The sequence below is a fragment of the Idiotropiscis lumnitzeri genome, unplaced genomic scaffold (genome assembly GCF_059441095.1).
Source record: "Idiotropiscis lumnitzeri isolate Australia: NSW breed Sydney's pygmy pipehorse unplaced genomic scaffold, RoL_Ilum_1.0 HiC_scaffold_26, whole genome shotgun sequence".
Classification (NCBI taxonomy): domain Eukaryota; kingdom Metazoa; phylum Chordata; class Actinopteri; order Syngnathiformes; family Syngnathidae; genus Idiotropiscis; species Idiotropiscis lumnitzeri.
Window position 1 is genome coordinate 2,562,110 of NW_028283564.1, and position 10,188 is coordinate 2,572,297.

Below are 10,188 nucleotides of genomic sequence, written 5' to 3' on the forward strand. Positions count from 1 at the left end.
TTCGATGTGCTGGCATTGATATGCCATCTGTGTCCCTCGTAACGAAGGTCAGGTCAGGTGTGTATTCCCTCTGCCATCGTGCTGAGTGGAAGGTGCCTGGTTCATTTGGATGGTAAAGGAGGTGGAGATTATTTATTTCTGCCCAGTTGCTGAGCTGGATTCCAGCTGGGTCGGGCTCTGTGTATCCCCACGATGTATGGTGGCTATTGAAGTCTCCTAATATTATAGATTGATGTTGGTATTGTGGGAGGACACTAATTGGCCAGCTTGTATTTGGAGGCTTGTATATGTTGACCACTGTTGTACCCAGCACCTCAATCTCTGACCTGTGTATATTGTGTTCGTCCATAGAGGATCCTCTGTCTATGGCAGGGATGTCTTCATGTACATATATCATGGTTCCGTACTGTTGATGATCTATTCTCGTGATGGGTATGAAGCTGGATATACTGTATCTCGATGGGGGCGATTCTTTAGTCAGATGAGTTTCCTGCAGTGCCAACACTTGTACATCTTTCTTCCTCAGCATCTGCGCCATCAACTCACACTTAGCCATCGATATACCCTCCACATTCAATGAGATTATCCTCAGTCCTCCTCCTACTGTCACTACATTGTCATTTAGGTCATCATTAACTGAGTCTAGCGTATTTTTCGAAGTTGCAGGACTCTCTACTGCACCAACGCGGACCTGGTTATCCTGGGCGACGGCCGATCCAGTATGAATATTCCTTCTTTGAGCTTCCATTTCCATTTTTGAGGTGTGTAGTCGAGAGCAAGTTTTTAACGCTTGGTTCGACCACCAGGGTGGGATTCCTCTTAGTCAGGCCCCCAGAATGCTGGCTGCACTCCAGGGAGCCGCTCAAGCCTCCACACGACGACAACGTGGGAATCCCGGTCGTGGAGGGTGTCGTCACTTTCGGCGCGACATCTGTTCGTCTGCTTTCATCCACCAGGCGAGTAAACGCAACTATGGTTTCGTGCACCACCACATGCAACACTTGCACCATTCTCATGGAAAGACTCTCCCTGCTGGAGGGACGTGTCCGCCAGCTAGAGCAGAGTAATGTGGTAAGCGTAAATGTGGCGGACAGCACCGGTTAGCATTGGCCGTAAACGGCTTGCTAATCGCGTTGAGCCTGTTAAGACACAGAGCAGTTCCATTCCACCTCGGTCTCCTGGCTCCCGCACTTTAGTGAAAGGTGACTCCATTACTCGATACATTAAGCTTGAAAATCCAACCACAGAATGTGTATTGCTGGGGCCAGAGCACCCGACATTGAAGCTAATCTTATGGAGCTAGCACGCAAGAGACCTAGACACCAGCGCAGTGCAAACAACGCTAGCTATTCAGATATAGTGATACACGTCGGCTCCAATGACACTAGTGTTACTGCCGTTTCAATGATACGCTGGCTAAAGAAAGTTTTAACGCGCACTCACTCACCATGGGTTGAAGTTGCGATGACGTTCGCTCGGCTTCACTGGTCTTGATGTTGATGTGTAGTTATGTATGTCACGTCAAACAGTCAAGGGTTAGTCTTAATCGTAGTCATTTCAGTCCAGATGTCATGCCGTGAAGTCAAGTAAATCAAATAAATAAATCAATGGCTACGGTCTTCCAAACTTCAAATCAAAAACATCCGTGCATATGCGGTAATCAATACAATATACTATCTTCTATCTTCCAGTTTGTACATAAATAATGCGTCTTGAGTAAGTGCGGTTGAAAAACGGTATCCGACCAGCGTTCCCCCACCTGTCCTGCATTTGTTATTTATGGATGAACGCAACCAGTGCTGACGTCATCAATTGCCCTAGTGGTGGTGTTGCCATACTGCATTACTCAAAAGAAAACTGCTCCAACAACTAGGATGAAGCAATCAGAGATCACAAAGAAAAAACATAGCAAGGACTTGTGATCTCGCCAGAAAGATGAGTCTGAGTCGAGTAATTGTCTCTGGCCCCTTGCCTGCGAGAGGCAATGATGAGAAAGATGGGGGTGTAGCCCTCATTTCCGAATTTAATCTAAAACTTAGTCCTCGTCCTAGCAATTCCTTCAAAACATTTGAAGTTCTCATTATGCGATCCACGGCCGCACTGCCGTTTTATCTTGCCGTTTTTTACCGTCCCCCTGGCTCTTACTCAGGCTTTTTAGATGAATTTTCTGAATTTGTGGCTGATTTGGTAACTCATGCGGATAATATATCATGGGCGACTTCAACATTCATATGAATCTCCCGTCGGAACCACTTACCGTGGCGTTTCGGACAATAATTGATATGTTTGGTTTCATGCAAATAATAGATGAAGCAACGCATATAAATGGTAACACGTTAGATTTGGTATTAACCCGGGGCTTAGCATCCTCAAAAATAATTGTATTACCATATACTAGTGCTATAGCTGACCATTACTTAATCAAATTTGAAGTCTTGGCGCATTGCCATCGTTCTGACCATGATCAAAGCTATAGCAGCCGCAACATTAGCTCCTTAACCACCGCTGCGCTCTCTGAGCTACTCCCTTTAGTAACCGATTCGTTTCCTAATTATATTGGTACGATTGATGATCTTACAAACAACTTTAATGTCGCTCTGTTAAATGCGCCTGACTCCGTCGCACCTTTAAAAACTAAAACTTGTCCAAAGAGGCTGACTCCGTGGTTTAATGAGGAAACACGCATACTGAAACGATTCTTGTAGGAAGCTTGAGCGCAAATGGCGTGCGACCAAACTGGAGGTCTTCCGTCAGGCATGGTGCGCTAGTTTATACAAGGAAGCGCTCAATCTAGCCAAAACTAATTATTACTCTAGATTAATTGTTTTACATAAAAACAACCCTAAATATTTATTTGCTACTGTAGCAATGCTAACGCAACAGCAACCAACCTCGGATAGCTCTTCCTATTCAGCTCACGATTTCATGCAATTCTTTACTCAGAAGATTGAGTGTATTCGTGATGAGATTAAAGACACTGTTCTTACAATTCCGTTGAATTCCGTCATAAATGGTGTTAATAGGGACATTAGGGCTGATAACTGTCCGATAACCTTATCTCAATTTAAAAAAGTATCTCTTGAAAGCCAAACAAAATTGGTTAGTGGGGCAAAACCGACAACTTGTGTGCTCGATCCGCTTCCTGGCAAACTAATTAAAGAACTGTTTATGACCCTAGGACCGTCTGTCTTAAATATTATTAATCTATCACTTACCACGGGTATAGTACCAGCAGCTTTAGGACCGCCATTATGCGACCGCTACTTAAGCAACCAAACCTCGACCCAGAGAGTCTCAACAACTATAGACCGGTTTCAAATCTTCCGTTTATTGCAAAAATCTTGAAAAACTTAATGTTAGAATAATATTTGGAGGTTATTATACATTTGCCATGACGCAACTTTATTTCAATACATGGTGCACATATCATGTTGAAAAGAAGGGCGGTGGCACTTCTTCAGAAGTGAGTCTGAAGCAAGCAACATCGTGCTAGGTCCTGATAAGAGATGCTGACGTCAAAGTCAGCTGCGACCCACGACGACACACCAATGATGAACCGGACCAAACCAGCTTTTGAGAAGACGAACTGTACCACCCTTGAGTGTAATCTGATTCCCCGATGTTATAAAAGGGAATGTGTGAAAAGCATCGAGGAACAGAAGGAAGATGAAGTTGCCAAATAAACTTTGTTAACCTTTCTGTCTCCACTTGAGCTGTCTGTCTCTCCTTTTAGCTTTCGAACACGATATGTCAAATTGGCGAACCTGACATAAAATTGGTCCTTCAGAGCCGTGAACCCAACATACTGGAGGCGTCCAGAGGCGAAGCCGACGACCGGGGACAATCGTGGCCACGACAAGATGAGGATTCTTTCTTTTTTTGGACCTGGTCCTCGACTTTGCTACTGGATGCTGAAAGTTGAAGGGAGGCTGCGGAGAGAGACGTTCAGCTCATCTTGGGTGAGTGTGTGAAGTCCGAATGTGATGAATGAGTATGATAAATGTGGGCATTTGAAGGGGTACGTAGTTAAATTCTGCGTTAACAGGAGGGCGGACTCCTCTGCAAGTAAGTAGTTAAATTCCGTGGGGATATTGTGGGGACTAGACAGAGTAAGTCTTTAAAACTGTGTAAAACCGTAAGAATACTAGTCAATGTTACGTGAAGAGACAGAGATAGTCTATAACACTGATAGGGGATAACAGGGGTATATCCTCCACGCGCGTTTGAAAGGGGAAAAAAAGAGAAATAAGGGGAAAAAAAGACGAGGGAAAAAAAAAAATAAACAAAAAGGGAAAAATAGTGTGAATGAATAAGTGTGTATGGAGGCTTGCAACCTCATTTTGGAACAGGAAATTTAACCGACAACTGTCTGGGAAGCAGAAGCTTGGGAATTACCTAAAACAAAGTAATTGTCAGCCTGTTCAGGGATTGGAGAACAGTTTAGGAAAACATGGGGAAATCAAACAGTAAAAAAGCTAGCAAAAAGGATCCGAAACAACAATTGACGTGTAAGGACTAGAAATTTATAGAAAGCCAATGTCCGGAAAAAGTAAAACATTTAAACTCATGGATAACAAAATATGAATTCACTGGTCAGCTTAGTACACAAAAATACTTACAAAATAAAACGAAGAGAAGAGAGAGAAGAAAAAAAAAGAAAAAAAAAAAAAAGAGGTGGAGAAGCAGCTACCAAGCCATTCATAGGTGTGGCTGTGTGTGCGCTGATAGATAACGTTCTGCGAGGCAACATCATTGCAGACATACAACAACAAAGTCTTATGCAAGAGAAAATCTATGGCTAGAAAAAGGAGCTACTTTGACTAATGGCATATATGTCAGTTCAGAGGAAAAAAAAAAACAAAAAAAAAAAAACAAACAATTCTTCCAAAAAATATTTTTCGCAATATTGACACATGTTGACACACATGTCAAACAGGAGGGATGGTATGGTAAGACAAACCAAACCAATTTTATACAACATATGGGTTTTAATTTTTTCTCAATAGATTTTTTGAAGAGCCTGTATGATCTGTGCTCGACACAATTGTCAGGGAAACATAAGCCCAAAACGAGGACAGTTTCCCCAAGCAACATACACCTTGTGCATTGTAAAAAGTCATCTCAACCCTACCCTATTAGGGGTCTCTCGGTTGACATGATTTTCGCGTGGATAAAGAATTGAGATTTTGTGTTGTGTAGTTTTGGTTGCACTAAAAGCTGTGTTTCATGCATGTGTCCGAGACCATTACTATGAGTAATTCCAACAGCTCTTCCATCAACATGCCTTTTAGAAGTAATGATGAAATTAACACCTAATGCGGACTGCATTGCTTGGAATGATGTGTACGCTGCGATTAAGGCAACGAAAGATAAGTCTATCTTTTCTACCGATGTGGCAGTGGCTAACTTTACTTGTGTTAATCTCACAGGAACACAAGTGGTGTAAGACAACTGTACTCCAAGCAGGTACACTACTGCCACGCAGCGATGTGTGGTGGTGGTGCGGGGTACTAAATTATTTGATTCATTAAAGGACGCAGTTGGAACTTGTGCATTGGTGTCACTTCTCTTACCAGTGTCTATTTTTCCATCCACAGCAAGGGATATTCAAAGGGCAGTTGAAGCCGACGAATACCCCTATTATTACGCCAGGAAAAGACGAAGTGCTTCCTGGAGGGATGGTGATATGACTTATTTGGATGCAATTGGCCAACCAAGGGGCGTACCAGATGAGTATAAATTGGTAAATCAAATCGCAGCGGGGTTCGAGTCCATTCTTCTTTGGATTACACCGAATAAGAATGTGGATCGAATAAATTACATACACTATAACGTGCAAAGATTGGGGAACTTCATTGAAGAAGGATTTATAGCTATTAAAGAACAATTGGTCCTACGTCGTCCTTCCATCTGGGGTGACGTAAAATTGGTCCAAAAGAACAATTGGCAGCAACATCACTCATGGCATTTCAAAACCGCATCGCGGTGGACATGCTGTTGGCAGAGAGAGGAGGGGTTTGCGCCATGATTGGGGATCAATGGTTGTACTTTCATTCCTAACAACACTTCTCCGGAAGGGTCCCTCACAAGAGCCATTGCAGGCTTGCGCACCCTGAAGCATAAGCTGAAGGAACACTCAGGTGTGACTACCTCTGCATGGGATGAGTGGTGGAACAAAACGTTTGGTAAATATAAAAATATGGTATTTTCTGTAATGATTTCTATAACAATGTTCACCTCAATCCTTGTACTGTATGGATGTTGTTGTATTCCCTGCATTCGCGTTTTGCTTTTCCGACTTATCTCAACAGCTCTCGCTCCAAAAAATTCCAAACGACAGGAAATATATCCTTTGATTAATTACAGAAGTGCTGGTGATGGAGGAGACAGTGATGACCAAGTTGATGACGACGACTGAATTTACCTGGGAGATCCTATTCGTTAATCCAAAACGCTCAAATACATTAAAGTTAAACAAAGAAAAATAGAGGGGTTTACATTTGCTATCAAGCTAATGATTTGATGGAATTAAATCTTTGGAAATTCCATTGATGATAATATTTGGGGCAAATGTAGAATAAACAGGGGGGAATGTTAGAATAATATTTGGAGGTTATTATACATTTGCCATGACGCAACTTTATTTCAATACATGGTGCACATATCATGTTGAAAAGAAGGGCGGTGGCACTTCTTCAGAAGTGAGTCTGAAGCAAGCAACATCGTGCTAGGTCCTGATAAGAGATGCTGACGTCAAAGTCAGCTGCGACCCACGACGACACACCAATGATGAACCGGACCAAACCAGCTTTTGAGAAGACGAACTGTACCACCCTTGAGTGTAATCTGATTCCCCGATGTTATAAAAGGGAATGTGTGAAAAGCATCGAGGAACAGAAGGAAGATGAAGTTGCCAAATAAACTTTGTTAACCTTTCTGTCTCCACTTGAGCTGTCTGTCTCTCCTTTTAGCTTTCGAACACGATATGTCAAATTGGCGAACCTGACACTTAATGAATATATGACTAGTAATAATCAATTTGAACCTTTCCAATCAGGTTTTACCGAATGGAAGCTACGGAGGAGGAGGGCATGCTCGCGTGACAGTTAAGCCGAAGAGGAGCACCTTCCCCGGGCACGGGCGGTGTCAAGCGGCCCCTAAGTTTAACCGAATGGAAGCTCCGGAGGAGGAGGGCATGCTCGCGTCACAGTTAAGCCGAAGAGGAGCACCTCTTCCCCCCGGGCACGAGCGGAGCGCGAGGCTGTCAGTTATGAATGAATAAATGAATAAATAAATAAATGAAGAATGCCACCTTTCATTTCACTGGCATGATCCGTGCCTGTCATGCCGCGTGTGTTTTTGTTTTTTCAGCTGTGTGGGCGTTCCTCCAGCGATCGTCTCGCGCCATGCGGTCAGCTGCTGCGAGACGCGCCCACCAGCCCCGCACCGGATTCCCATTCACTCACTGATTACACTCACTACCACCTACACTGACTACCTGGCGTCGGATTGTTATCCTACTTGTGTCTGCGTTTGGAGAGTCCTGCTCAATCCTCCAGCTCTGCTGGAGGATCATAACATTCACAGGGCACACCGGACGGCGTACCAGAAGTTAAAAGTCGAAGTAATTAAATAAATACAAAAATAAGTAATTGAATAAATACAAAAATAATGGCTGGGGAATAAAAAAATAAGAAGTTTTAATAATAATTTTTTTTTGTTATAACATGAATTTCACTCTCTCTCTCTCTACCCGTATATATATATATATATATATATATATATATATATATAATTTAAGCATTTTTGAAGGTGCGCCACTACTTCGCGGATTTTCAGTTTTCGCGGGTGGTCTCGGTCCCCATTAACCGCGATAACCGAGGGTTCACTGTATTACTCTTACTCGATCTTGGCGCCGCTTTTGACACTTGATCATAACATATTATTAAAACACCTTGAAACTTGTGTTGGCATTTCAGGTTCAGCGCTTTCTTGGTTTAATTCGTATCTGTCGGAGAGGACGCACCGTGTAATTCATGGCAATGCGACTTCTGATCTTTGTAAGATCACACGCGGAGTTCCGCAGGGATTGGTACTAGATGCTACCGCTTGGTGATATTATACGGAAATATAACATTAGTTTTCATTGTTATGCTGATGATACGCAATTATACATGCCGTTGGATATAACGAATCCGTGTGATTGCTATAAATTAGAGGCATGCCTTGCCGAAATTAAACTATGAATGTCTTTCAATTTTTTGCGTCTTAACTCAGATAAAACCGAGATGCTGATCATTGGACCAGCGCGTCATCGGTACCTTTTTCAAAGACACCACTATGAGTATCGATAAATTGCCCAAAAGGATTCAACAAAAAATCTCGGTGTTATATTTGACACAACTATGTCGTTTCAAATGCACATTAAAAATATTACTAGAACTGCATTTTTTCATCTGCGTAACATTGCTAAAATTCGCCCAATTCTATCAACTTGTGATGCAGAAATCTTAATCCATGCGTTTGTTACGTCTCGCCTCGACTATTGTAACATTTTGCTCTCGGGTCTCCCCATGTCTAGTATTAAAAGTTAGTTCAAAATGCAGCAGCTAGACTCTTGACTAGAACGAGAAAGTTTGATCATATTACCCCGATACTTGCCAATTTGAATTGGCTTCCGGTCCACTTGAGATGTGATTTTAAAGTTCTGCTACTTGCCTATAAAATATTGCATGGCTTAGCTCCTTCCTATCTCGTTGACCTCGTGGTACCATATGTTCCGTCCCAAAACCTTCGCTCACAAAATGCTGGTCTTTTAGTGATTCCGCGAGCCAAAAAGAAGTCCACAGGTTCTAGAGCGTTCTCTATTCGGGCACCAATGCTTTGGAATGCACTACCCTCAGGTATTAGAGGCGCCACCTCAGTAGAAATGTTCAAAACACTATTAAAGACGCATTTATACTCTTGTGCATTTAGTTGAACTATTTGTTGGCCTGTTTACTGCCGCTTTTTCTCTTTTCTTCTCTATTCTGCCCCCTTTTCCCCGGCTGGGGGATTAGGTGACGGTGACCCACTAGGAAGTTTAAGGCATTGACAAACTGGGCATGCACCTGTTCCAGTGATGTCGTCTTCCTGCAGCGTGACATTTGATCAATTTATTTATATACTTTAGCATCTAATTTAATTATTTGTTGGCCTGTTTACTGCCGCTTCTCCTCTTTTCTGCCCCCTCTTCCCCTGCTTGGGAATTAGGTGATGGTGACCTGCTATGAAGATTACGGCACTGACCAACCGGGGAGGGACCTGCTCTCCCAAAGTCGTCTTCATGCAGCGCCTCTTCTGATTTCCCTATATTTCAGCACTTCGTTGAACTACTTGTTGGCCTGTTTACTATTTCTGTTCTTTTTTTTCTGTTCCCAATTCCACGGCTTGGGAATTAGGTGATGGTGATTCACTTGGAAGTGGCTGTTTTGAATTTACCCCAAACTGACTATTTCAAGATCGAAGGCTCATCCTCGGATATGCTGCCATGGTGATTACGGTCCTGGATGAGGACCCACTCCACTAAAGTCATCTTCCTGCAGCACTTCATTTAATTGACTCTCACATTATCTCATCTAACATTGTATAGCATCATTGTATGTGTCAAATGTTGCCCACTTAGCATCCAAAGCAGCCTGGTCATCCTGGAAGGGGGTTTCCCCCCCATCTGTGGTCCCTTCTCAAGTTTTCTCACTTTTCCCCCAATGGGATTTTGAGTTTTTCCTTGCCCTCCTGGGGGTTAAGATCAGTGGATGTTGATTGTGGTTATGTAAAGCCCTTTGAGACTGTCTGTGATTAAGGGCTATACACATAAAATTGACTTGACTCGACTTGGACCAGAATAGAAGTGGATGAGGGAAAAAGGGAGGGGCGGTGTTGACTGATATTGTGCAGATGGAAGTAGGCTGACCGGGTTGTGTTATTATGCTTATGGAAAGATAGAGTGCTGTCAAGGATGACACCCAGACTCTTGACCTGAGGGGAGGGGAAAACAATGGAGGGGCCAACAGGAATGGGAAAACTGACAACTTTGGATTGTATTGATTTTGTACTGAAAAGAATAACTTCTGTTTTGTCGCTGTTAAGCCTCATGAAATCATTAGAAAACCAGTCATTGATTTCAGATAGACAGGAGGTGACGGAGGT

The 10,188-nt window shown here is 42.9% G+C and overlaps 1 long non-coding RNA gene across 1 annotated transcript; it reads left to right on the forward strand.

Moving 5' to 3' along the window:
• The first annotated feature begins 658 nt into the window (after window positions 1–658).
• LOC148316000 (uncharacterized) lies at window positions 659–7,249 on the forward strand. The gene is made up of 3 exons (XR_015840444.1): window positions 659–719; window positions 807–956; window positions 7,058–7,249. It is a non-coding gene; the product is annotated as an uncharacterized LOC148316000 (long non-coding RNA).
• The last annotated feature ends 2,939 nt before the right edge of the window (window positions 7,250–10,188 follow it).